The sequence below is a fragment of the Ixodes scapularis genome, unplaced genomic scaffold (genome assembly GCF_016920785.2).
Source record: "Ixodes scapularis isolate PalLabHiFi unplaced genomic scaffold, ASM1692078v2 ptg000005l_1___fragment_1__unscaffolded, whole genome shotgun sequence".
NCBI lineage: Eukaryota > Metazoa > Arthropoda > Arachnida > Ixodida > Ixodidae > Ixodes > Ixodes scapularis.
Window position 1 is genome coordinate 3,189,718 of NW_024609885.1, and position 25,411 is coordinate 3,215,128.

Consider the following 25,411-nt stretch of genomic DNA (forward strand, 5'->3'; position numbering starts at 1 on the left):
AAGTAAGCATTTGTGCAAGTTGGTTTAAATTTATGTAGTGTCTAATGGCCTTTCGGTGTCTTGGGGGTTCTAGTAATATTTTTTTTCTGAGATCAATCATAGTATAGAAATAAATGTAGAGCGGATGCAGAGGATGCTAACTGCTGTTAACGAATTCCAATAAGGTAGAAATGTTTGGCGACTTCATTATAAAAAACAATTACTTTTTTTCATTTCAATGCTTCTAAAAATGCCTTCTGCACTTGATGGGCCAGCTGCATTCTTCAAGTTGTCATGAATCTGCCTAGAACGTGCCTTTTTTAGCTCGTCTTAGCAAGACATAATAGCAGTAGGTGATGCCACTAAAAAACCTGTGTCGACATTTAGCTAAGACAGCTCTATATCAATTTCACTATCCACTAGCTGGGCTGAGCATTTTCAATTCTAGGCATACTGCAAGTTTTGGTTGGCAGGAATTCCATTTGTTCTATATTATTTCCAGTTTCCACAAACTCGTATATATGCTTTACAGAATAGGCAACTCTGCCACCAAATGTAATACCTATAACTTAAATTTCCATAGCTGTTTGCACTTTGTTGGACCAGCCTAACAACTAAAAAAATATAAACGACATACATATCCGAGATTTTTTGTTTCGCGAAATGTTTTACCTGGATGCCTGAGGGTTTTTCAGCGAATTTCTGCTAAGTGGGTCTTTTACAATACATTCAGGTTTCTAGGAACCACATTTTGTTTTCAATATTCATTTCAGTTTGCACAAACTGGCTTTGGGGATAAGTTAACAGAACAGATCCCTGAATGGAGGTTCCAAGTATAGAGCCAGATACCTGGGTGGTTTTAAAAAAACCCAGTATGTGACCACTATAGTTTCTCCTCCTGGATTTGTTTTCCCACAATATGTATCACATGGCGTAACTGGATATCAATTTTCAGGTGATGGTTCCACTACCTTCATTCTGGAACTGAAAACTTCCAGAGCAGAATTCAGATTCTTCATTCTGGAACTGAAAACTTCCAGAGCAGAATTCAGATTCTTCATTCTGGAACTGACTTTTCCAGAACCAAATCCAAATTCTCCAATTAGGAACTGACGTTTCCAGAACCGAATCCAGATTCTCCAATCTGGAACCGACATTTCCAGAATTGAATCAAGATTCTCCATTCTGGATTTCGGCTTTCCAATTAGCTTCCAGAAAAAAATCAAACTGGGTTCTCAGGTAGGGAAGTATTGTTACGTGTACACTCCAGTATGTGCCTGCGAAACTTTGTAACATATATTTATATTTCAGCTTGCTTTTGAAAGGGAACTTAGGTTTGAAACCGACATTGAAGAAGACGAAAGATGCCTCAAGAAGGTTCTCCTAGAAACAGCAGAGTTGGCCACCTTCCTTTGCTGTCCCCCAGCCCTTAACACTGTCTGCAACACCAACGAACCACGGAGTCGTCACAATCTTCTGCTTTCGCACCCACACCATCTGACAATGATGCACCATGCGTGAAGGGGATCATTTTTTCAAAGGAAGAACTGTGAACAGCCGTGTCTAAGATCAAGCCATCACAATGCCCTTGTCCAGATGGTGTGGCACCTGCCTTTTATAGGATGATAACGCAGTACAGTTTGATCCCTCCCTCAGCTGTCTACATCAAAGTATTTTCGATAAGGGAGCTGTTCCTACCACCTGGCAACACGCCTTACTCACCCCTATTCACGAAAGGAAAGAGAAGCCTACAAGTGACGTCAAGCATTAGCGTCCAACCTCAATAACATTAATCATCTACCGCACATTAGGATGCATACTGAACAGTCAGTTCCTCGATTTTTAGAGAGCACTGGATACTTATTGCAGACACAGCACAGTTTTAGGCACGCCCGCAGCTGTGGGACGGTCCTGGCGACCCCGTGTCATTTTGTAAGCAACAATCTTGGCAGTCGCAAAAAGAAAGATTTTCTACGGCTTCATCTCAGTTACGCGTTCGATGCCCTCAACATCGATCTCCTGCTACATAAAATGTCAGGCGCCAGCGTTCATGGCTTCCTTCTCAAGTGGCTGCCAAACTAACTGAAGGGAAAAATCCCACAATTTGTTTACCAAGGTGTGCACTGAGCTACGATGAACGTCCCCTCCAGTGTGCCACAGTACCGGTTTCTTGTCAATGACATGCCTCAGGATGATAGATTTTCTTTCGTTCAGTACGCAGACCACACCTCGATGCTGGCTCCACATACTGACACCTGCCTCCTTCTCCAGGACTACATCAAAGACATAAAGTGCCGGGTGACTAACAACTGCTAGCGGCTGCACACCACGAAAAGTGCCGTGATGCGCTTTAGCAGGCCCCACAGGGTGGGCAAATCGAGCTATCATTTGCTCAGTGAGCCCCTACCATGTATGACTCTTTGTCAAGCTTAGAAATTACAATCACACAAACATTAGATTTCACAGTGCACATAGGAAGTGTTGTACCAAAGGCTCGGCGAACCATGGGGGTTGTTTCTTGTATCTCCAGGTCATGGGGACCTTCGCCATAATCTCCGGTCATAAGGTGCATAAGACAGATTTCCAGAAAGATAAGGGAGGAGCCCCAAAAGACCAGTTCGACCACTTCGAAGTTTCGAAAACTTGCTTTTACGTAAAATGGTGCAACCAGCACCACAAAACCCTCTGCCATGGCCACTGATGCTTGTGTCATCGCCAAGTTTCAAATTGAGGGAAAACAAAGCATTTGTACATGACTTATTTTTCGTGGGCTCCATTTTTCGCGAATTCGACTGAAGCTGAAGAGCTGGAATAATTACTGGTACCCATTTTTGCAATCCGCAAGGACCTCACTACAGCTTTCTGTATGTTCACATTTTAGCCAAATAGTTTGTGAGACCTATTTTTTGCAAAATGTAGACGATTCGTGAAAATTAGGTCTTCGTGAAAATTAATTTGTTTCCAGTATACAGTGGTACTAGTTTACTTAATTTCTCGTGACGGGCATGAAGGGGGCCAGATGGAAGGCGGATCATTATAATAAGGGTGACGAAGTTTATGCCACAATAGGCTGGGACACATCACAACAGATATAGTAGTCGGTAAGTCAGAGTCATATAGGATCACAAGGACACTCATTGTTATCTCTGTCTCTTGTGCTCCGAAGGAAAGAGCTAGATTTTCGTCACCCAATACTGCAAGCTTAGTGGCAGTGCAGCAGCCGCCCGTCGCCCCGCCCGCCGCCTGCCTCCCCCCCCCCCCCCCCCTCCGCCGGGGGGGGGGGTCACGTTTCAGCTGCAAGACCGCAACTTTATGATAATGCTAAAAGCTCTGCTAGTTAATATTCGTTGTATATGATGAGTGCAAAAACAGCATAAGAGGTATATAAGGTAAAATTGTACAAAATCAGAATAGGAAGACCAGGATAAGACGGAGCGCTCTGTCCTATTCTTGCCCTGCCTTGTGGGTGAAAACGATTCAATGCAGTGGGAAAAATGAAATATTACTGCTAAAGTCAGACGTCATGTAACATCTGCTTTGTTCACACTTCATTTTGATTTCTTTTGTCTAATTTCCACGACTTACAGATCCCAATCTTTAGGTTTGAGGCTTATGCTAATTGGATTCGAATAGGTTTGGTGATCAGTTCGAAGTGCAGTTTTTTAGCTGTCTCTCATCAATGATGCTTATATTAACAGTGCCTGAACGAGGGCAGGCTGCTACAGTCACTGCTGCTGCAGTCACTGCTGTTCCAGTCAGTGAGCCGCATCTGTTTGAAGTCACTGATGGCAAGGTAAATTAGGAACTTTTTTTCACAAGATTAGCAATTCTAATGTTGCGATGGCAATAGTGTAGATCAACAGAAAAAAATATGAAAGACGTTTACAATTCTCTGTAATGTAAAATTAGAGCGCAGCTCTTGAGGAGGGGAGGGGAGGGTATGTCCCTGCTCCCCCTCCATACCCTTTCCTCCTCCTCTCCTGCTTCCCTCCCATTAATCAGGAAATTTCCGCTCAATTTCCCCCTAAATTAAGCGAAAATTTACCCGCTAAATAAAGCCGGGAAATATTCTTCTTAAATTCAGCGGGAAATTTACCGAAACTCTCCCGCTAAATTCAGCGGGGAAACTTAATTGGTGTTGAGGCCACGTGATGTCGATTTCCCCGTTAAATTTAGCAGAAAAATTTCCGTTACATTTTTTCTGCTAAATTGAGCTAGACTTCAAGTGTGACGTCATTACGGGAAAGGTCTCATAATGCAACACGCGTTTACGCCAATGCCGACGCCGCTCAACCCGGAAACGGGCGTCTAAAAGCTGCACTTTAAAAAAGTTACCCAAGCTTGACTATCCTGTCAAAGCCTTAGAAGCACAAAATGTGTCAAGCTCTACCATACACATGATGTGCGTGCTGTGCATATGGGGATTGCTGGGCACAATGTTCATGGCTGCTCAGCCTCATCTTCTGCCTGCCTCTTGCTTCGTGCATTCTTCACTCCCATCCGCTAAGGAAGAGTAAGAACGCATACCTACTTAAGCCTTGCACGCTCCATTTATTTCTAATCTTACGTGACATGCGATACGTAACCTTACACTACAGTAAAACCTCGTTATAACAAAATGGGATATAACAAACTAATGGATATAACAAAGCAATCATAATTCCCCTTGCTTGCTAATAGTATGGAGAAATGGACATTGGCTATAACAAACTAATGGTTATAACGAAATAACTACGACCGCTCCTTCAACTTTGTTATAACGAGGTTTTACTGTATTGGTTATCATTTTGTAATCATGCTGGCCTACTTAGCACTTGCATGATTTAATTAGGCCTGAACTTAGGTGACACATGATCCCGTAATCTCCGTGATTAGGTAACTTATGTGGTCATATAATGTTACGTGATCATGTGCCATGTGTTCTAGACCTAGTATTTACCAACAACCCTAATATATTTTCTGAAATTACTCATCTTGACGGGCTTTCTGACCACGACGTCCTTACTGGAAGCGTCCGGATTTTCCCTAACAAGCGCAAAACTACCAACAAGCAAATAAGGTGCTATAATAGAGGTGATTACGATAGCATTAATAATGAATTCCTGTCATTCTCAAATAAATTTTTGGAAGGGTATTTAACCCGGTCCGTGGAAGATAATTGGCTCATGTTTAGAAATGTACTTACCAATTTAATCAACAGGTTCATTCCTCTTATCACCATCAAAACTGTAAACACCGCTCCGTGGTATAACCAACAGCTTCGACGCCTCAATAACAGAAAGAAGAGACTTTACCGCCACGCCAATAAAACAGACCCCCTTTCAGTTTCCTGGTTACGCTATAAAACATGTGATAAGGAATATCAGTCACTGCTTACAACAACTAGACGTCATTTCTTCAAACATGATTTATCATCTATGCTACTAAATAACCCTCGGAAATTTTGGCGTGTCATTAATCCTGTTGAGCATCCTGATATCGTCCTTACCGCCAGTAATAATGACGTCATTCCCATGTCTCAGTGCGCACAGGTTTTTAACGACGCATTCATATCAGTATTCACATGTGAAGACATCTCGTCATGCCCGAAAGTTAACCTCATTCCTGATATCAGCATGCCAGAAATAATAATAACTGAAGCGGGTATATACTCCTTACTAAATAAACTCAAAATTTCTACTGCTTCTGATCATGTCGGCTTTAATAATAAGATACTAAAGAATATATCAGCTAGCATCTGTCCCATACTGTCAGCCCTTTTTTCACAAATGTTATCGTTAGGTTGCATCCCACATGACTGGCGAATCGCAAAAGTAATTCCCATCTTCAAGTCTGGTGAACGCTCATCGCCATTAAACTATCGTCCCATCTCGTTAACCAGTACCATTTGTAAACTTCTTGAACATATAATACACACACAAGTAATTAACTACCTGGAAGATCATAACATCATACATAAATATCAGCATGGTTTTCGCCGAGGATACTCATGTGACACGCAGCTCGCCGGCTTCATTCATGACATACATTCAGCTCTTGACGGTGGATCCCAGGTTGATGCTGTTTTCCTCGACTTTTCTAAAGCTTTTGACCGTGTCCCTCATCACCGGCTTCTAACCAAACTGTCCAGGCTTAAGATTCACCCTAACATTTTGGCATGGGTAAAAGATTTCCTTTCGTCTAGAAAACAGTTCACGTCCGCTAACAATTGTAACTCTTCCTTCAAACCAGTAACCTCGGGAGTCCCACAGGGTAGCGTACTAGGTCCACTACTATTTCTAGTCTACATTAATGACTTGCCATCCTGTGTCTCATCCCGAATTAGAATGTTTGCTGACGATTGTGTAATTTACCGAATAATTTCCTCTGTCAATGACCAGAAAGCTTTGCAAACTGATCTAAATGCTATTAATGCATGGTGCTCTTCCTGGCTAATGACCCTAAATTGCTCTAAAACAAAGTTTATGTCTTTTACTAATCACGTACCCCGGATTCCTACCTCCTATGTGTTAAATAATAATACTGTTGACCTCGTCTCCACTTATAAATATCTTGGAATTCATTTGCAACCTGATCTGTCATGGCACTACCATATAAAGCTCACCCTGGCGGCTGCTAACCGCTCTTTCGGATTTCTCAAGCGTAACCTTAAACAGGCTCCTCCTAACATACGCAAACTTGCCTTTTCCACACTAATACGTCCAAAATTAGAATATGCATCAGCCATTTGGGATCCCGAACATGCTTACATCATAAACGACATTGAATCACTGCAAAATCGTGCCGCTCGCTTCATATTTTCAGATTATTCACGTCATTCCAGCGTCACAGCACTAAAACGCCGAGCAGAGCTACCCGAACTACTCCATCGTCGCAAACTTTCACGCCTATCTCTTTTCCATAAACTTTACCACCACGCGTCACTTCACGGTGATTTCTTCGAGCCACCTGCCGTTATTTTTCCACGCCGCGATCACCCCTACAAAGTTAAACGCATAACCTGTAAGTCATCTGCCTTTTCCCGGTCATTCATTCCACGTACCACAATCGATTGGAATAATCTACCATCGCACATTGCCTCAGAAAAAGACACCACGAAGTTTCAAGAACAAATTCAAAATACTGATGCCATCTAACTTTTGCTGTTTTACATTGTTGTTTCATCTTTTCCGGAACGTGCAGAGCAAATGTGTACTATTTTGTTTTTACCTTGACTCAGCTTTATTGCAGTGTGATGAGTGAGTGTATGTGTTTTTTTTTATTCGTTTTTGAGTGTATCCTTTATTTTCTTTTTATTATTAAGTGTATTGATTGTTTTCTAGTATTCTGATATGTTGTTCAATGTGCACTAGTTCCTATTGGAACGATTTATGTACCCCCCCTATGTAATACCCTCTCACGAGGGCCTTTAGGGGTAATATGAATAAATAAATAAATAAATATTCAGAAATTTGGCAGTGCTGCTAGTGCTCCCCTGAAAAAAAAAACCGTGGATATAAAACCCCGCTCTTGGAAGCGGCTATGAACTCTTGCCGATGGCAGAGTGGTTAAAGCACCGCGCTCCAAACTGTGGGCACATGGGTTTGAATTCAGTCGAGAGCTACCAATAAATTTAGTTCCAATTTATATTCAATTTAAAGGGGCATTATGTGTAAATGGGAGGAGAAGGCTGAAAGGGGGAGATGGCTGCTGGTCCCTGTGGACGGAACCTAAAGCGATATGACCGACACACTCTGCAATGGCCTCCGGTCGGTGTTGATGCAATGTGATCTCTGCCCAGTGCTCTGAATGTCAACGTGAGGAGATTCATCAAAGCGCGAATAAACGGCGGGAGTAACTATGACTCTCTTGGTGCCCCTTGTTTACGTACCGCCATACCAGGTATGGCACTGCATAGATTGTTGGCACTGGGCACGTCATCGCATCCTGCGTGCGCCGTGGCCTTGCAGCTGCCGCACATGGTCGACTTGAAAGATTGACTAGAACGGTCGTTCATCTTTAAGGGCAAGGTGCTTCGATCTAGGGGTGCTGTATCCAGGTTTTGGGCGAGAGAGTGGCACAAGAGTGCAGACGGTGCTGCCCTGAAGGAGTGCTCACGTGTACCGTCTTCGCAGGTGTGGGTTGGAAAAGGTACACGTCCGATGAATGGAAAGAGGTTCATTGATTTGGTAAAGACGAGGGCAAATGCGCTTCCTCACATGACTAGGACTAAAAGGGGTCGGGACGTCTTGACTCGTCGGGCCGGTTGTGACTCCGCGGAGTCACTGGGACACATTACGCAAAATTGCTTCTGCACGCACAGTGCCAGAATCAAACGACATGATAGTTTAGTGCAGTATGCTCCTGGTCATCTGAAAGAAAAGGGATGGGAGGTGCTGGTAGAACCCGAGTGCCACACCGCAACACAGAAATATGTGCCAGACCTCGTTATTGCAGGAGGTAGTCAGATGACTGTGGTTGATACACAGGTGGTGGGTACGTATTCCACCCCAGATGCCGCACATGAGCGGAAAGTGCAAACTATAGTGTTCCAGAGCTTCTGGATATTATTAAAGGGGCCAATAGTGTTGCACCGGTTGTGACTAGTTTGACTATCACATATATATCAAGTGTTTGGTCGCCAAAAAGTGCTGCAGCTCTTACCAATCTAGGGTTTGGTAGACAGGATTTTAAGGTATTGACTATACTTTGCCTTCGGGGGGGGTCAGGTGCTTTCGTCGGCATCAGCAGATGACCTCCGTGGTGCACGGGCGATGAAGCGCCCCGGCGGATGTGTGTTGCCATGGGGCTATTGGTGGGTCCCTCTCCCTTGGAGAGGATAAGGACTTCCAGACTTCATGCCAAAGATCAGCCTGATGCCTCTGCGAAGGGGTGGGCGAGGAAACGATTTTTGTGCACAAGTCCTACTCGTTAAAAAAAAAAAAAAAAAAAAAAGCCAAATGCCTTGGGTATTTTGTGGGTAAACAGAAAGTCAGCTTCGTTTCGGCTGCGTTTGGTTAGCGAGCCGAGTTGCCGGCGATCGCGCCTTTGGCCAGGTCCGCACGCCTCCACGACTATTGCGTGCTCCCGGACACCGCCGGGTACCCCCCGCTGCTCTTGGAAGATTCTCAAGTCCGCCAGCGCAGTTTCAGCACCTCTCCAAACGTGTGAGCAGCCGGCCGCCGAGGCTTTCTTCACCCCTTAACGGTCACTCGTTTTTTGGCTGCTGGAGTTAGTGCTAGGCGCTAGTGGACCGCTGGTTCCTACACTAAACATTTTTTTTTTCAGTCTCCGTGCGTCGAACCACGCACAAAAGTCCCTGGTCCCACTGCCATCCTTTTTTTTTTTCTCGTGGCAGCTCTGCCGGTTTCCAGTTCGAACTTTGCACGCGAACTGCGAGCGCATGCAACTTTGTTTAGTTGCGCCGGCCATCAACAGAGGGCAATACGTTCCACCCGTGGATTTCACCACCTCTGTTAGACTAGCAGCAGAGAAAAACGTCTTTTCACTTTTCTTTTCTTTCTTTTAGCAACATTTGTAGGTTTTTTGTTCGTAATCAAGCGCAGTTCGGCACTTTGGCGCAATAAACATGGTTTTTTGGTTGTTTTTTTTTGTGCTTCGGCATGCAGCCCTGTGGATCGGATCTACGCTTTGGGGCTACGCAGGGCACCACTAGCTGGTTTTCACTACATGTAGTGGCGTAGTCTGCAGGACTAGTATAATCTAGTGCTCTAGGGAACTTTGTACCTTTTGAACAAGTTACTGTGGCCTGTACAGCACAGGCCACATTACCAGGCTCTCCCTCTCGGCCTCACAGCCTACACTTAAATACAAATACCCTGTGTCGCAAGCGGCTGGGGGAATAGTGCTTCATATTTTTTTTTCCTATTTATTTCAGCATGTCAGGGACTCATCCATCACCTAGCGTGTTAGCAAACCTTTGAGAGGCTGTATCCCTCAGAGGAGATTGTCTGCCACCTGTGCGACAAACGACTAACTTCTCGCATCTCTCTGGGGGGCACTACGAACATGTTCATAGTTGTCACTTCGTACGGAGGTGCTTCTATTGCCTCGCCAAAACGTACACCAAGAGCACCTCCATGTCGTCTCATTACACAAGGTGTCGGAAGAAACCATTAGTATCGCCCACTTCAACCGTAGTGACGAACGCCGACTCACACAGTGTGGCCAGCAACGAGCTTCCGCAGGCTTCCACTCCTTCCCCTGCAAGTCACACCGAGGAGAAGGAGCACCCAGAGTTCTCCCGGGACTCCAAGAGGGCAGACATGTCGATGCCCTTCACAACCAGCACCCCTGCTTTGCGTCTCCCACCAGCAGGTGACTGGACCACGGAGGACGTCAGGACTTTGGCGGTCCAAGAATTGTCGATGCCCGCCAAGATGAAGTTTACCAACAAAGAACTCGCCAAGGGGTACGCAGGGGTACCTTGGCAAACCATCAAGGGCATCAGGGGGCGGAAGTTGTACAGGGACTTGCTACAGCAAGAACAGCTGCGGAGCAGGTTACCTCGGCCGGACTCCAGGGTTCCTGCACATGGTGAGCCCCCCACTGCCACTCCAGGGGGACCACTGCCATCAGTGCAAGATTCCTCCGGCCTGCAGACGGACATACCCTCATCACCCCTCACCACGCCAAGACCACAGCGGTGAAGCGAGAAGTCCATACATCATTCTCCAACCCCGGTCACCCCCCGAGATATCCCCCCTACACCGGAGGCAAGGCCCTGGACAGAGAGGGACACTCATGCACTCGTGCTGTGCAAGCTCCAGGCTTCTCTGTGCATGCGTAGTGACGAAGAGCTCGCTGCATTGATGCCAAGAAGAACATGGCAGAGCGTCCGGGACTACCGTCTGATGCCCCAGTGCGCAGAGGCGATGCGCAGGGAGCTCGGCACGCGACGGGGAAAGGATGTCTCACCCTTACTCCGAACTTCATCCCTTTGTGGCCCCTCGCCAGACACCCCGCCAACTGTCATCGTTCCTGGTCCCTTTGCTAAATCCATCATCGCAGAGGTCACACGTACATTGGCACCGCAAACTCTCTTCCACCAGCAGAGTTCAACGCGCGGTGGACCGTCTCGGAACTGACGGCACTGGCCAGGGCAGAGATCACCTGCAAGGACCACCCTATATGAACCTTGCTTTTGCCAGGGTATTCACCACCCAGTCCTCACAGGGAATCACAGGGCAGCGAAATACACGCCATTACAAGGAGATCCTGGAGACCTTCAAGGCGGCGGCACACAAGCAGCCGGTTCCTATTCAACCGGTCCGCGTTCACGACGCCGGATCTGCCTGGGTGCGTCTGCAGCCCGCACCAGGAACCCCTGTCACCATCGCTCAAGGGTTGCTGGACCCCATCAAGATAGGAGAGGACCTGGGGAGAGGGGAGGCACCGAGGGCAGCAAGAAAAAGAAGCGTCGTTTAGCCAAGAACCGTAACCAGCGCCGTCACGAACGCTATGCAGAACATCAACGGCTGTACAGTCTGGGGCCTAAGGTGCTCGTCGACGAGTTGGGGCTGGACTGGGCTGACCCAGCAGTCCTCTTCTCGGAGCTCCACCGGGTCTACGACCTTCTCATGTCTACACCATCAAGACCGGTTGACGGGTTCATAACATCCGAACAAGTACTCAACGTAGAGGTGGAGCCGTTCACCGAAGGAGAGCTCCAAAGAGTGCTCAAGAACACCGACGCAAAGACTGCCCCTGGCCCGGACGGCCTTACCCTGAACGAGGTTTCCAGATTCCACCAGCCATTCTTGCCATCATTTTCACCAACTGGTTGGCCTTCGCTATGCTTCCCGAGGACCTCAAGGTGGCCAAGAGTTTTCATACCCAAGTCCCGCTCGGCCACTACTGGCGGAGACTTCAGGCCCATCACCATCTCATCCATCCTACTGCGCATCTACACAGGGGCGCTGCTCCGACGGTTCGCGCAAGATCACGTCTTCCACGACCTCCAGGGTGGATTCGGCGACGACAGGAGAGCTTCATCCAACATCAGTCTTCAGGCCCTCATGAAGGCGAGGAAGCAGGCTCGACAGAGCTTCTACAGCCTGAGCCTCGATGCCTGCTGTGCCCCGTCTGCGGAGTGCCGGAACTGCACCACCCCATCCACCTGGCGGGCGCCTTGCACCAAGCTCGCGTCGCCGCGGACTGGGCTCGCCGAGCCGCACCACCTCCTGCTGCACCTCCGGCAGCTCCCCGCCCGTTGAAAGTCGCGGAGGCCATCCGGGTGCTCCGCCGATTCCGCCCGAATCTGCTCCGCGACCCGGCCCACGAGGAGGCCATCTTAGACCTCGACCTCTAAGGGGGAGAGGTGTGGGGCGCTCGGCCCGCCACACGGCGGCCAAACCGGCGACTAGCGGGGGGGCGGCTCCCGGTGCCCATTGCATACGCACGGGCTTAAAAGGGGTGGCCAGTGCGGCCGACAGGAGTTGCTGTCCCGAGTCTTGGCCAGGTCGGGATCCAGGAGTCATGGTAATAAACCCCGCTTGACCCCAAGGAAAGAGTCGTCTGATTGATCACCTGCGGCGGACGGCGGAAGTCGAACGCTACAACACTCCAGAAATAGTGCCACAAAGAGTGCCGCAATGATTACGAGTATTTTACCTACTTTTCCTTCGTTCAGCACGTTCCAAATGGAAGTGTAGCTTTTCAACAATTATTTTTCACAATGGCATGTTCTTTAACAAAGGAAAGTGGTACACGCATTTATTATGGGCATATAACTGAAAATCAAAGCAGAATACTAATTATGGTCTTTATTTCCAAAAAGACAAGATACTCTGGGTGCCTTGCAAGACTAGGCAGGTAGACGGGTCCGTATGGAGGAGCGTTTGCCAGCCAGCCAGCCAGGGCAAACACTACAGCGTACCGAAAACACAAAATCGCTACATTGCGCGAATAAACTTTAAACATTAATTCATAGACGTTGCAACATCCATGAAACACATACAGGCCGTGGTAATGAACCACTAAGGTTGAAACCAGCTACGCTTCGAACGGGCTCGCCGCCGGCAGAAGTGGTCCGGGATGGAACGCCAGTGCCACCTGATAGATTCTACACAAAGTGCCTCACATGGAGGCCGCCGCTTTTTCCACTACCCGCCTTATTCTGTTTCGCTATAGCTCGTCTGCTCATTGTGCGATGACGTAAAGGCGGGCCCTGCAGAAATCACAGGCTTGAGGAGAGCGGAGGCAGGCGCAGCTTTGAAACCGGCAGCCGTGGCCCGTGTCTGCCCTCGGGCAGAGTGTCGGGGGCCTCCAGCCTTCTAGTTCACCATGGCTGACAGCCAGGAATGCGCAGATTCAGATTCCTCACCCCCTCGGGCTGCCAAGAGGACAGACTATTGGAGCTGGGAGATCCGCGGCATCTCTAGCATCGGAATCGTTGGGTGGGTGTCCGACTCCTCTCGGTTCTAGGCGCAAATGTTACGGGCATGGTGGAAATCGATATAAGTAAAGCTCCCCGCCCCCCCCCCCCCCAACCTGCGTTCACGCCCCTTCACAGCGACAGTGTGTGGCTGCTAAGTGCAAAAGCATTAACCCACTTGGCACCCCCCCCCTCCGTACACGCCGCGTTGCGGCGTCCAGCTGACAACCCAAGCCCTGCTTTCCTTCATTGCACATCCGGAAAGGAAGTCTTATACCCTTTAGTTCAGCAAAATTTTGTTGGCAACATTTTTTTTTTAAGTGTTAATCATAAAAAAGAAATGTAGTAAATATCGACAAAATAAAATGTTCAAGAAAAAAGAGAAAAAAAAAGTAAGTCCACACTGCAGACCGAACCGGGGTCCGCTGCGTATGAGGCAGACACCTTGCCACTTAGCTACGCTACCGCTTCGGAAATTCGTTCTAACCATTCGTTTTATACGGGTTTCAAAACGTCGTGTGCATAGCAATTTCCAGTCAACGTGCACGCGCCCGTGCATATAATTTTACTCAATCAATGTATGCTCGAAGATCCGCCTGCCTCCAAGGGTGACGGACATGACGAGCGAACGGCCCATTCAATGCCCATGTCCACATGCCCGAGGGCTCGAACCGTTGCGCTGACTGGGGTTTATTCAAGCCCTTCAGAGCTGTTCTTCAAGATGATTTGCTCAAAGTATCTCGGTAAGTGGCCAAAAACCACTGCAGAAAACACTGATGAGTAAGACTAGGCTGTCTTATCAAAACATTTTGTGGTCTTCGGACGAAGGCCGAGTGTTTCTTTTCTCGTGTTACTGTATCTAACTATTCTTTTATGTGCTTGCTTGAAAACCTGGTTGCGTCCCACCATTAGCTCTGAAGATAACTTTCCGCCCTATTTTGAAATTTTTTTCATCGCGATCGTGACTTTTTTTTGCGAGGTAGCATAGGAGGTGGTGTGATGATTGCAGTTGACAGGCGGTACAATTCAAAAAGACGCGAGGATTTAGAGGGGTCCCCTGAGTGTCTATCGGTTGAAATCGAGTGCACAAAGCGGGTGTTTTATTCGGATTGTTTTATCTCCCTCCTCAAACTACACCTCATCAGGTGTCTTGTAACATTGAGAATATAGTGAAAGAGTTGTATAGGTGCAACCTTTTGATAATGGGGGACTTTAACGCTCCAGGTATTAACTGGACAAATTTAAATGTTCACACTGACAACTTTTATTGCAAGCAGAAATGCAGCCGTCTACTGAACTTCGTATCGTTTTTAGATCTCAGACAGCACAATTATGCTCTTAAAGGGGTGCTCTGGCGATTTCTTTATGGTCCCCGATTGGCTTGAAATTTTGCTAAACTCGCCAAACAACATCGCCAAAATAGTATCCCAAATATTAGGTCAAAATAATTTTTTTTTCACGAAGTTATAGAATTTACAATTTTGGTCCTCACCGTGTTTCACAAACTGAAAGTCTCTACTGGCAACAACGAAAAAGTGACGTCAGTTAAAGTGCAGGGGTTCACTCTTTGGACTGTAGAATTTGTTCCCAACTGATTCGAAGCAGTTTCATGGTGTCAAATGAATGCTTTGGATGCTCGCTCCAATCCCCGTGCTCCAGCACGGAACAAATGATTGGCATATTCTATTTTTTAGACTGCTCGCTCGACTGGCAAGCCTGCCCGCCACTGACGTCACGGCACTGAAAAGTGCGCGTATGTTTGAATGTTGGTTTTTGCACCATTTTCATTTGCCGCATTGGCAATAACTATTATGAATTTCGTGATACTAAATAGCATACCGGAAAGGGTAAAGGCCGGGGAGTCAGGAAATATAGTTAGTTGAGGCAGCTAAAAAAATCGCCAGAGTACCCCTTTAACAACCAGGAGAATTCTTTAGATTCATGTTTCTCTAGTATGGAACGCGTTTCCATCGTTCGGAGTCAATCCCCATTGGTCCCTGAAGATATATATCACCCTGCACTTGATGTAGTGTTCTCCCGTATTTCACCAGTTTGCACTCCTCCTTCCTAAAGATGCCTTCCTCACACCTCGTATAGTAATTTCTCGGCGGGCGACTACATTTAAATGCACTATTATTTTACGGATGTCAACTGGGCATCTGTTCTTAAGCCTATCAATGTGAATGAGCAAGTCACTTGCCCCACGAGAATTGTTCTGGGGGCTATGGAGATATGCATTGCATTAAAGGGACACTGACACCCCCCAAAAAAAAAATTTTATTTTTTGCCAGGCGCTTCATTATGGTGTCGGAGGACTACCCAATTAATATTTTGCAACAGAGTAGCGTATTTTTTTTAATAAAGCCAAAAGACGCAACTCCTCGAAACCGAAACCGAAACCCGACGGAGGTCGGAGAAGTGGAGAGAAGAGAGTGAGTGGCGGAAGTCACGTGGCTACACCCGACCGTGCGTTTTTTTTTTTTTTCTCCTCTCCGGTAGCAGACGACAGGACATGCAGCTTGCGATGGGGCGTGCGGGAACTGCTCGCCGTGCGATTGTTTTGCAGTTATGTTTGTTCCGCTCGTTGTTCTGTACTCCAAGATGAGTTGTTTTGTACATTGAGGAGTTGGAGATGAGTAGTGAGTGCCCGTGGTGAATTTCCATGATCGGCTCCGAAAAGAATACACCCAAGATGTTGCGTGACGAGCTGGCTCACATTTCCTGAATCCGAAAAAAAGTGGCATTGTGCGACAGAGTTTCCGAAAGATCAATGGGATCGGGACCAACGGCTGGCTGCAATTCCTGCAGAACATATACGGGCTCCTCGGAAAGCGGACGTTACCTGATTTATATGCTCCTTGCATTTTGTGGAAAGTGATTACATTGAGCTCGCAGGTGTCAAAACGGAAATCCCATACCATTTAAATCAGCGAAGTATCGTCCACAACATTAGTTTGTTTCTTCAGTGATGATTGTAAAAAAATATATATATATATGTAAACATCAAAAATTGTTTGAAGAAAAAAAAATAAAGTTTCACGGGGGATCGAACCCGGTCCTACCGCGTGTGAACCGGACGTCTTTCCCACTGAGCTACTGGGGCATCACTTTTCTGGTGGATCTCTTTCCTTAGTAACAATTCAGCCGGTAAACTGTAAGTTGGAAAGTTTGCTGTCGATTTTTCTCTAGCAAAAGCACTCCTGGGTCGAAGTCGGGATGCACCGCGCATTGGTGACATTCTCACGTAGTAAAGAAATCGTACGCGTGCATACTCAACTCGAAGTAGACACGTCGTGCTTGACGTTTGCGCGAGCGATGTCTTCAGCCACGAGAAGGGAGCGACGGCTCGGCGACGTTTTCGTGCAAATCGGCTTGGTGGCCGGGCGTGTCGTACGGGATGAATACCAATTCTTTTGATCAGTCCCAAATTTCTCTTTTAACGGTAGACAGAATTCGCCGGTACCGCGAACGACAGTTCTGAAATAGAGGTCCCACGCCCGTCGTCCGCTGCCATCGCCGTCCCCGCGAGTCCCACGATACGCGAAACGACGAACACACAGAATGCTTCCGGTTGTCTGTGGAACTTTTTTTTTCAATCAACGTATTTACAGCTATTTAGAAGCCACAAAAATGGGTTTCATATTTTTTTCTATTTTTAATATAGAGTGTGTGCCTTCAGCGACGCACGACTTTGATTAAATTTGGTGGTCGCATCGATACCTTAGAAAACGGCCCGTGACCGCGAAAAAGAGAGTGAGCGAGACTCGAACCGGCCAGTTCTTGATCGGCGGTTTTCGGGCGGAAAGAAACCGAATTTCGAGCCGCAAATTCTGTTCTGGGTAGTTGAGCTCTCATATGTCACGTACAACTAAAAACCTCGGCGAGCATAAATACCCTGTCAGTGTCCCTTTAAGAACGTCAAAAAATTCTCACTTTCCTAACTGGTTATCCCTAGAACTAAAATCTCTCTTGGTCAAAAAAGACTTCCTGCATAGAAAAAAAACAAAAAAAACTGCCTCTCAAAGTCGGAAGCAGAATTAAGAGCGGTAGAAAACAATTCAACCGTTTAATTAACTGTGATCAAAAACTTCACCGCGAGTCTGTAGAATAGGATCTTGTGAAATATCCAAAGAGATTCTGGAGGTACGCTAGTAAGATCGGAGATAGCTTCCGAATTTCATGGAGGCGATGCGGTGAGTGTACGTAGTTGTTTACAGCTCATCTTGGTTTAGTCTATAAAAACAGCTCCGACTCGACGTCTCCTACGTTGCTTCATTTGACTGGGTTCGGCAACCTACTCAGTAGCATTCGTGTCGATAAAGAATGTGTTGCGTTATGTATTAAGAAAATGAGAGCCACATTATCTGCTGGAGCGCCAGAATACCCTCAGAAATACTAAATCTTATCCATTTTGTGCACTGTACTTAATAACTTCCTGAGGTCGGGGATATTTCCAGAAAAATGAAGAATAGCTGTTGTGGTTCCAATATTAAAGACAGAAAATAGGGCTGATGTCCTTAACTATAGACCTATCTCTCTCTTGTTCCTTCATTTTCCAAGCACTTTGAAATGGTCATACATCAATTCTCGTCTCTTAAGTTTCGCAACATAGCCATCCCTAACACACACGGTTTAATGTCCGGCCGGTCAACTGCTACAAACCTCGCAACATTAATGTCCACCCCTTCTCAGGTCGTTTGTAATAAAGGTCAGCTGGACGTTATCCGCTTTGACTTGAGCAAGGCCTTCGACATTGTTAACCACACTATTCTCTTAGCGAAGCGTTCCGCCTATGGAGTGTGTGGCTCACTTCTGGACTGGATTAAAGACCACCTGACAAAAAGAATCGCGTACATCCGGGTTAACAACATAGCCTCTTCATTCTACAGGGCTTCCTCTGAAATTTCTCAGGGATCTGTTTTAGGTCCCCTCGGGTTCTCTGCTTTCGTAAACAGCGCTTCCCCCCTGTTTTCTAAGCCTTTATTTCTGCAGTATTCAGATGACATAAAACTCTACAAACAAATAATTCGCAGTGATGATTGCATTGAGCTTCAAGAGGATGCATGTTCCTTTTAGAACTGGTGCTCGGTTAATGATATTTGTCTTAACCAATCGAAAACCATGGTTAAGACATTTTCACGGAAAACATTGAATACCATTTTCGCGTACAGCATCCGCAGTGAGTTCTTAACGCTTGTATTTGAGATGAGGGACCAGTGAGTTACGTTTGATTCAAGCTTACGATTCGGTGATCCCATAAAAACAGTTATGAACTCGTCTCTCAGCACATTAGCACCACATATATCATAACAAAAGAATTTAAAATTCCGTTTACGTTTCCGACACTGCACCATTCGTTCGCGAGATCACAACTTGGGTATGCCTCAGTTGCATTGAACAGCATTTCTAAAACTCCTTGGCACTCGACAAAGTTCAAAAGTTCATTTCCATCTTAGAACATCACTACGTTAAGAGTGGTCCACATAACTTCAATTATGAAACTGATTTTGAACTTGTGAACTTGCTGAGCCTGCATCAGTGCCGGGCTAAGGTAAACATGTTGCTCTTATTCAGAGCTCTTCACGATTTTATTAACTCTCCCCGCCTTTTGTTAGAAGTGAGCCTTAGAGTGTCACGTGCGCTTACACGACATCAATCATTCTTTTATACCTCTCGTCATTGTAATCGATTAAGCCCTATTCTTAGATTGACCGAGTTCTACAACATGTACTCTGATGCACTCTATTTTTTGTTTGTGCTGCAGAACTTTTGGTCATTCTGTTTGCAGGCAGTTAATGCTTGAAAAGGGTTGATAAGTACTTGTGTGTCACTACAATATCATGTACTTGCATTTGTTTAGAATATGCAAGCTTTGTTGTAGCTTCTACGTTGTTCATCTGCTTGTTCTGACTTCTCCAACTGTCTTCTAATTTGCGACTTTCCTGATGTCACACTGGTATTAATATAGCAATATTAATATATTTAATATTAGAACACAGCTCTAAGGTGCCCGTTTCCATGTTTTGCGATATCAGCATAACCGCGCTAAATTTAGCGGGAAAACTGATGTCACGTGACCTTAACACCGATTCAATTCCCCGCTACATCTAGCGGAGCAATTGAATTTCTTCATAGGTGCAAGTTATTTTTCCTTGCTAAAGTTAGCAAGGAAACTGACTTGGAGGAGGACGGGAGAGGAGGGGATAGAGGAAGAGGGGCATACCCTCCCCTCCGTACCCTTCCCCCTCCTCCTCAAGAGCTGCACTCCAATTTTGCGTTAGAGATTCGTAAACATCTTATTTTTTTCAGTTGAATGTAAGACTGTACATGTCAGGACTCAGTACATTTAAGACTGGTGAACTCCATTCCACCATTGCCCTGGTGTTTCCATTTTAATTTCCTTTTTTTTTGTCTCACAAGTGTGCCAGAGCTAAGACTCAAGGGGTTGTTCCTGGACACTCAAACACTAATTGATTGATTGATTGTCATTGATTGCTTGTCAGCGATTGATTGATTTATTGACATACTGACTGTGCGTGGATGCTATCTCCGCAAGGGTCTTTCTGCTCGGCACGGTGTCCAGCTAGCGGTGAGGTGGCTCATTCACCGAAAGTGGAACCAGCGGGGGGAGCAGGCGGCACTGCCCAGTCGAGGCCGGGGCCGTTCGCATCCGATTGCCTCCGACCTCGGGCGCGCAATGAGTATGCAAGAGCGCAGGAGCCAGTGGACTATTTTGTTGCACCGGCGCCCACAACCATTGACTGTTCCTGTCAGGGGTAAAGCTAGCTGACCAACTACAGTTGTTTCTTTTTTTGTTTTTTTGTTGGCTTTGTTTTTATTTGTGTTTCTCACAGGGGCACAACCAGCTGGCCCACCTCATTGTCTTTGGCTATTGTTTTTTTTATACATTCATTTTTGTATCGTGATGCAGCGTGACAAACTTCGGAATGTTCCGTGTGCTCCAAGGCCCTTTTGAGGAACGGCAGGATGATAAGGTGCGCCTTCTGCTTAGCCTCCTGCCACATCGGGAAGATGTGCTCGAGGATCACAGAAGGCTGAGGATGGGTGAGGCAAAGAGCCATTAATATCATTCTGCAGGGAAAACGACACCAGGAACACCGAATGTGACGCATGGCCGTCACAGCTCTCTTCCATTTTGAAAGAGCTCCTGATGATGAGGGCTAGCATATAGACTCGCTCCAGCAGCTTCCTTGAAAGTGGACATCCTTTTGGCATTAAGGCGCGTCGTCAAGCAGATGAAAGACAATCAGTGGAGTCCAGGCCTCAATGGAATTGTTTTCTGCCCAGTACAACACACTTTTGGCAGCGGTCACGGCTAATGACCAGGTCATTAACGAGGTCAGGGCTGAGGTGATGGAGCTGAGAGGCCATATGCATGAGCAGGCCAAAGAGATCTAGGCTCTCAAAGAAGAGCTTAACACCAACGAGCAGTATGGCCGCCTCCCTAATCTGGAGATTCAATGCCTGCCTCAGTGACCTCAAGAACACCTTGGGGAAATCATTGCAGACATTGCGCGAAGAGCGGGCGTCTCAAATTTCCGGCCGTTCAGGTGCTTGCCATACACCGCCTCCCGAGTGGAAAAAGCGGACCCCACCAGTTTTGGTGAGGTTCCAACCGGTTGGCGGCAAGAAAAAGTGGATGACTGCTTGCGGTAGGTTGCACGCACTAAGCAAGGGGTCATCGCTGCAGCGTCTGTATTTCAATGGCAACCTCACTAGGCTCTACCGAGAGCTCTTCTGGATGGCCCATTCCCACGCCAGAGAAATGCACTTGAAGTTTGTGTAGGTAAGGGACGTCAATGTCTTTGCAAAGATGGACAAGAAAGGCCGTCCCATCTGAATTTACTGACACGCTGACCTGGAAGAAATAGTGTAACTTGATGACTTCGTCTCAGGTTTTTTTTTTTAGGCTGACTATCGGATTTTTTGAGCCTTATGAGTAACTTGGCACTGGACGGCGGCATCATATATACTGTGAGCCGCCTCGGTGGCTCCGAGGCGAGAGCGCCGGCCTACGGATCCCCAGGTGGCGGGTTCGAATCCCGACCGAGGTGCCCGCAATATGACGGAGGCTTATTGCGGAGAAGGCGCCGTGTAACCGAGCTTTCGGTTGCACGTCAAAAGATCCCCAGGTGGTCGAAATTAATCCTCAGTCCTCCGCTGGGGCGTGCCAGATGCCCGTCGTAGGTTTGGCACGTAAAACCCCCAAATTTGATATATACTGTGGTACACGTAAATATTCGGATCATTAGAAAATATTGGGACCAGTTCTGTTTTTTTGATAAGAGGTGTCATCGCCAACGTTATTGTGTTTGTACTATCGGAGACCAACGCTCATGAGTGAGCAACTAAATGTTATCATCTGGATGGTTTTAGTAAGTTTTGTTTCACACGACAAAGCAGAAGAGGGGAAGGTACAGCCGTATTCATAAAAAATGGGCGGCATGCAGAATGTCAGGATCACACACACACCCGAGACAATATACCCAAGGAGCAAGAGGCAATATCTATGAATCGAGACGAGAGCCACAGGCACATAAAAACATCGAGGAAGTTTTCCCTTTCCTCCGGCATCAGTCAGCGAAATGGTTCACCGTCTCCGATTTCCAGTGACGACTTTCCAATCACGTTTCAAGAGAGTCAGAACGATCCTGCAACGCCGGAGGCAGGCCCTCCAAACTCGCCTGCAACGCCGCTTAGTTGCACACGGGACCAAGACACGGGGGGCATTCCACCTCTTCTCAGAAGATCAACACAGATGCGCCAGCCACCTACGCGGCTGGGCATTTGAAAACTTGTTTTTTTTTTAAAGGGATATTTTGCCGTTAGAGGCACTCGACTTCCACCAGATGGTGGAAGTCGAGTGCCTCTAACTTCCACCATCTGGAAATCGATTCGAAAGCTGCAGATCTATGTGGAGGGACAGTGGTTAAATGTAAAAGAAATGTGGGCTTCCTGCTTTAAGAGTGAGCTAACTGTTAGAACTAATACAGAAGCCCAAAACAAGATGCTCAAAGAGCACTACTTAAAATGCCACAGTGGACGAAAGAGCCTGATAAGTCTGCTGCAGATGATGAAGACATTTCTGAGTGACAGGGAGAAACATTTCTCAAAAGACAACTTGCACTTCTCCTCAGGCCACAGAGTTTATCACTAGTCTGTACCAACATTCCTGCACAACAGGCCACGTGCCGTGGTCAAGCACATAATGGCAAGTCTACATGCTGCCGGGGACATTGATGCGGACCACATAATCACAGATGAGCCTAGTGGCATATTTCATGTTCAAAGTGCTGCATCGGCAAATGCTTCTTACCTTGCACAGTTCACCACAACAAGCTGCAGTTGCCCTGATTTTCAGAAGACGAGACTGCCCTGCAAACACTTTGGTGCCATAATTTTGAATATCCAAGGTTGGTGCTTCGACAGGCTGCCTGCCTCTTATAGGAATGGCCCATTAATGAGCCTTGACAGCTTAACTGTCTCGGATCTTGCAGTAGCCACCCCATCGGAAAGGTGTGGGCATCTTGCGGCAAATGTGAGTAAAGATTGCAGAGCCACAGACACCACACTCCCAGACTTGAAACATCGGGAAAAGTTGGGAATAAGAGTGCTGAAAGCAAAAGTCCCAGCTGAATTTGAAAGGGGAAAAAGCTTTTCCTACTACTGCACCAGCCAAGATAACCTGAGTGCTAGAACTGCTTAGAGAGTGCAGCTCCATGCTTCAGGAAGGGACACCATCTGTTGGCGGTCTGGGTCTGTGCGGCTCACCCACAAAGGGGCACTCCGGTCAGTGCAAAAGACAATCGGGCAACTGCAGCCTATCCAATGTTTCTGGGCTGAAACGACACTGCCCTCTTCATCAAGAGCATTGGCGTGCACGGGGACGTGTTTTGGAAAAGGCAGCCATACTACGGAAAACATACAATGTTGCACCAACATGAGTAAAAATTCAAGATGGGGGAAAGGATTCCAAGATCTAAATTTTTTAAATAGAATTCGATTTTAACATGTTCCAAATTGTAATATAGTACATTCTGTGGGACGTGGTTGTCCGTGAATGTTCCCTTAGAACCACCTTCAACCCTCGCTTTGTTTGTGTCCGTTTGGTTTGAATGAATGATTGACATGTTTCCAATTTTTATGACACTATTATGTACTCCTTGTATTGTACACTTTCTAGTACTCTCATCACACTGCAGAAGTGTACAGTATCCTGTACGATTTTTTGGTCCAAACACAACATTCATGCTTTGTTTCACTTTACTCATACGGATTAGCACTAGAAAACAGATTTTACCATTTAAGTGGAGGCCCAACTGGCCCACACTAGCTCATTCCATTACGTAGTATCTTGGGTGAGAACTATTCAGGTGTGAAAAAAAACACAAAAATTTGGCAACTGCAGATTTGTGTAAGCTGTGTCAAATTCTCTACCTATGAAGACACCACCTGAAGTGCACCAGACGTGTTGATTATTCAGTTTCCTCACCTACCTATTTTTTTCCATAAATCATCAGAACTTTCTGTGGTGCCTCAGTGAAAGATATGGGGTACACGTACATAGCATTGCAATTTCTTTAGCGATGCAATGACAATTTTTTTTTAATTTCGAGGTTTATTTTATACTAGGAAGTTTAACCAAATGAGAAACATAATGAACAACCATGCACTTGCATACAAGTACCAAACACAGTACTGTACAAACTTGATACACCTCCATATTTTGTGTAAATAAAAAATTGTTTCACGTGGAACACTGTTCACTGCAAAAAAACCTGTCAATAAGTGCAGTTCAAGCGTGCCTAACGACACCTTCCCTAGTTAAACTGGACTTTCCCTTTAGCGCAGCTCGTCCTCTCTTAAAACAACATAGTCATGCCCTACAATGACCGATAGCCCATAAGTGCAATAACGACAGATATCTTTGCAATTTCAAGATATGTTTATGTAACGTAGAAACTTGAGATATTGAAATAAAGAATAACTAACCAATACTTCGTCTCATCCTAACATCAACTAGCCTGTGAGGTTACAAGCGCGAGCTCCTTGCATTGAATCATACTACCTCGGCTGCACGAGCGCACGTTCACCGGGAGTACCACAGCTACTCGTTCACGATTGTAGGCTTTGCAGTTAGTCCATCTCAGGATGAAAAAAAGTGTAGAAGAAAGTACATTCAAGTCGACACACTTGCGAGAGCAGCTGCTTAACCACACAACACAGATATAATAAATAATGTACAATGACACAAATCTCAATTGACTCCTGAGTGCAATGTGTTGCCTCTGCTACACTGTACTTGTACCACTTGTACGCCAAGAGGGGCGGTTACTGTGCAGCGCCAAAGAAAATGTGTTTCTGGAGCAATTTCTTGATTTTGTATGCGTCAACAAATATATACATTGTTAATGAGTGGAGACTTCAATATAGACCTGTCCACTGTATCTGCTTCGCAAACTCTATTTACCTCTATTCTCGAATCAAATGGTTTTAACAATTTAATCGAATGTCTAACATTTGACCTCTTCATAACAAATAATGATAATGAACATGGGTATTCTGGCGTAATACTCAGTGATGTCAGCGACCCTTTCACCATTTTTATTTTTTCATTTATTAGAAAATTTCGCAGTAAAACATCAATACCACTACAGGAACCAATATTTGCTCAACAAATGAATGCCCAAAGATTGGACATGTTTTTTAATGCCATAGGTAATACTGACTGGAGCTTAGTATACATAAAGAAACAGCAGATGAAGCTCATAACATTTTCTTCTCTTCTTTAACTAGGATTCATGAAAATTGTTTTTCATATAACAAATAGGGAAAAGCAAAAAGTCGAGAACGCCATGGGTCACACCTGAACCAGTTCGTAAAATAAACATACCGTAAAAAAAATCTTTTTAAAAAATTTATTAAAAACAGGGATCCAAGTCAATTATGTGATTATAAATCTTTCCGTAACAAACTGAATTCCGTACTGAAACATGCTAAATTGAATTACTACAGTTGAACCTCGATGTAACGAAG

General features: G+C 46.0%; 1 long non-coding RNA gene across 1 annotated transcript; it reads right to left on the bottom strand.

The window, feature by feature from the left end:
- Positions 1 to 10,316: 10,316 nt before the first annotated feature.
- On the bottom strand, positions 10,317 to 10,664 carry LOC121833872. Its single transcript, XR_006076914.1, has 3 exons — positions 10,645 to 10,664; positions 10,486 to 10,574; positions 10,317 to 10,404 (listed from the first exon to the last, which is right to left on the bottom strand). It is a non-coding gene; the product is annotated as an uncharacterized LOC121833872 (long non-coding RNA).
- Positions 10,665 to 25,411: the final 14,747 nt, after the last annotated feature.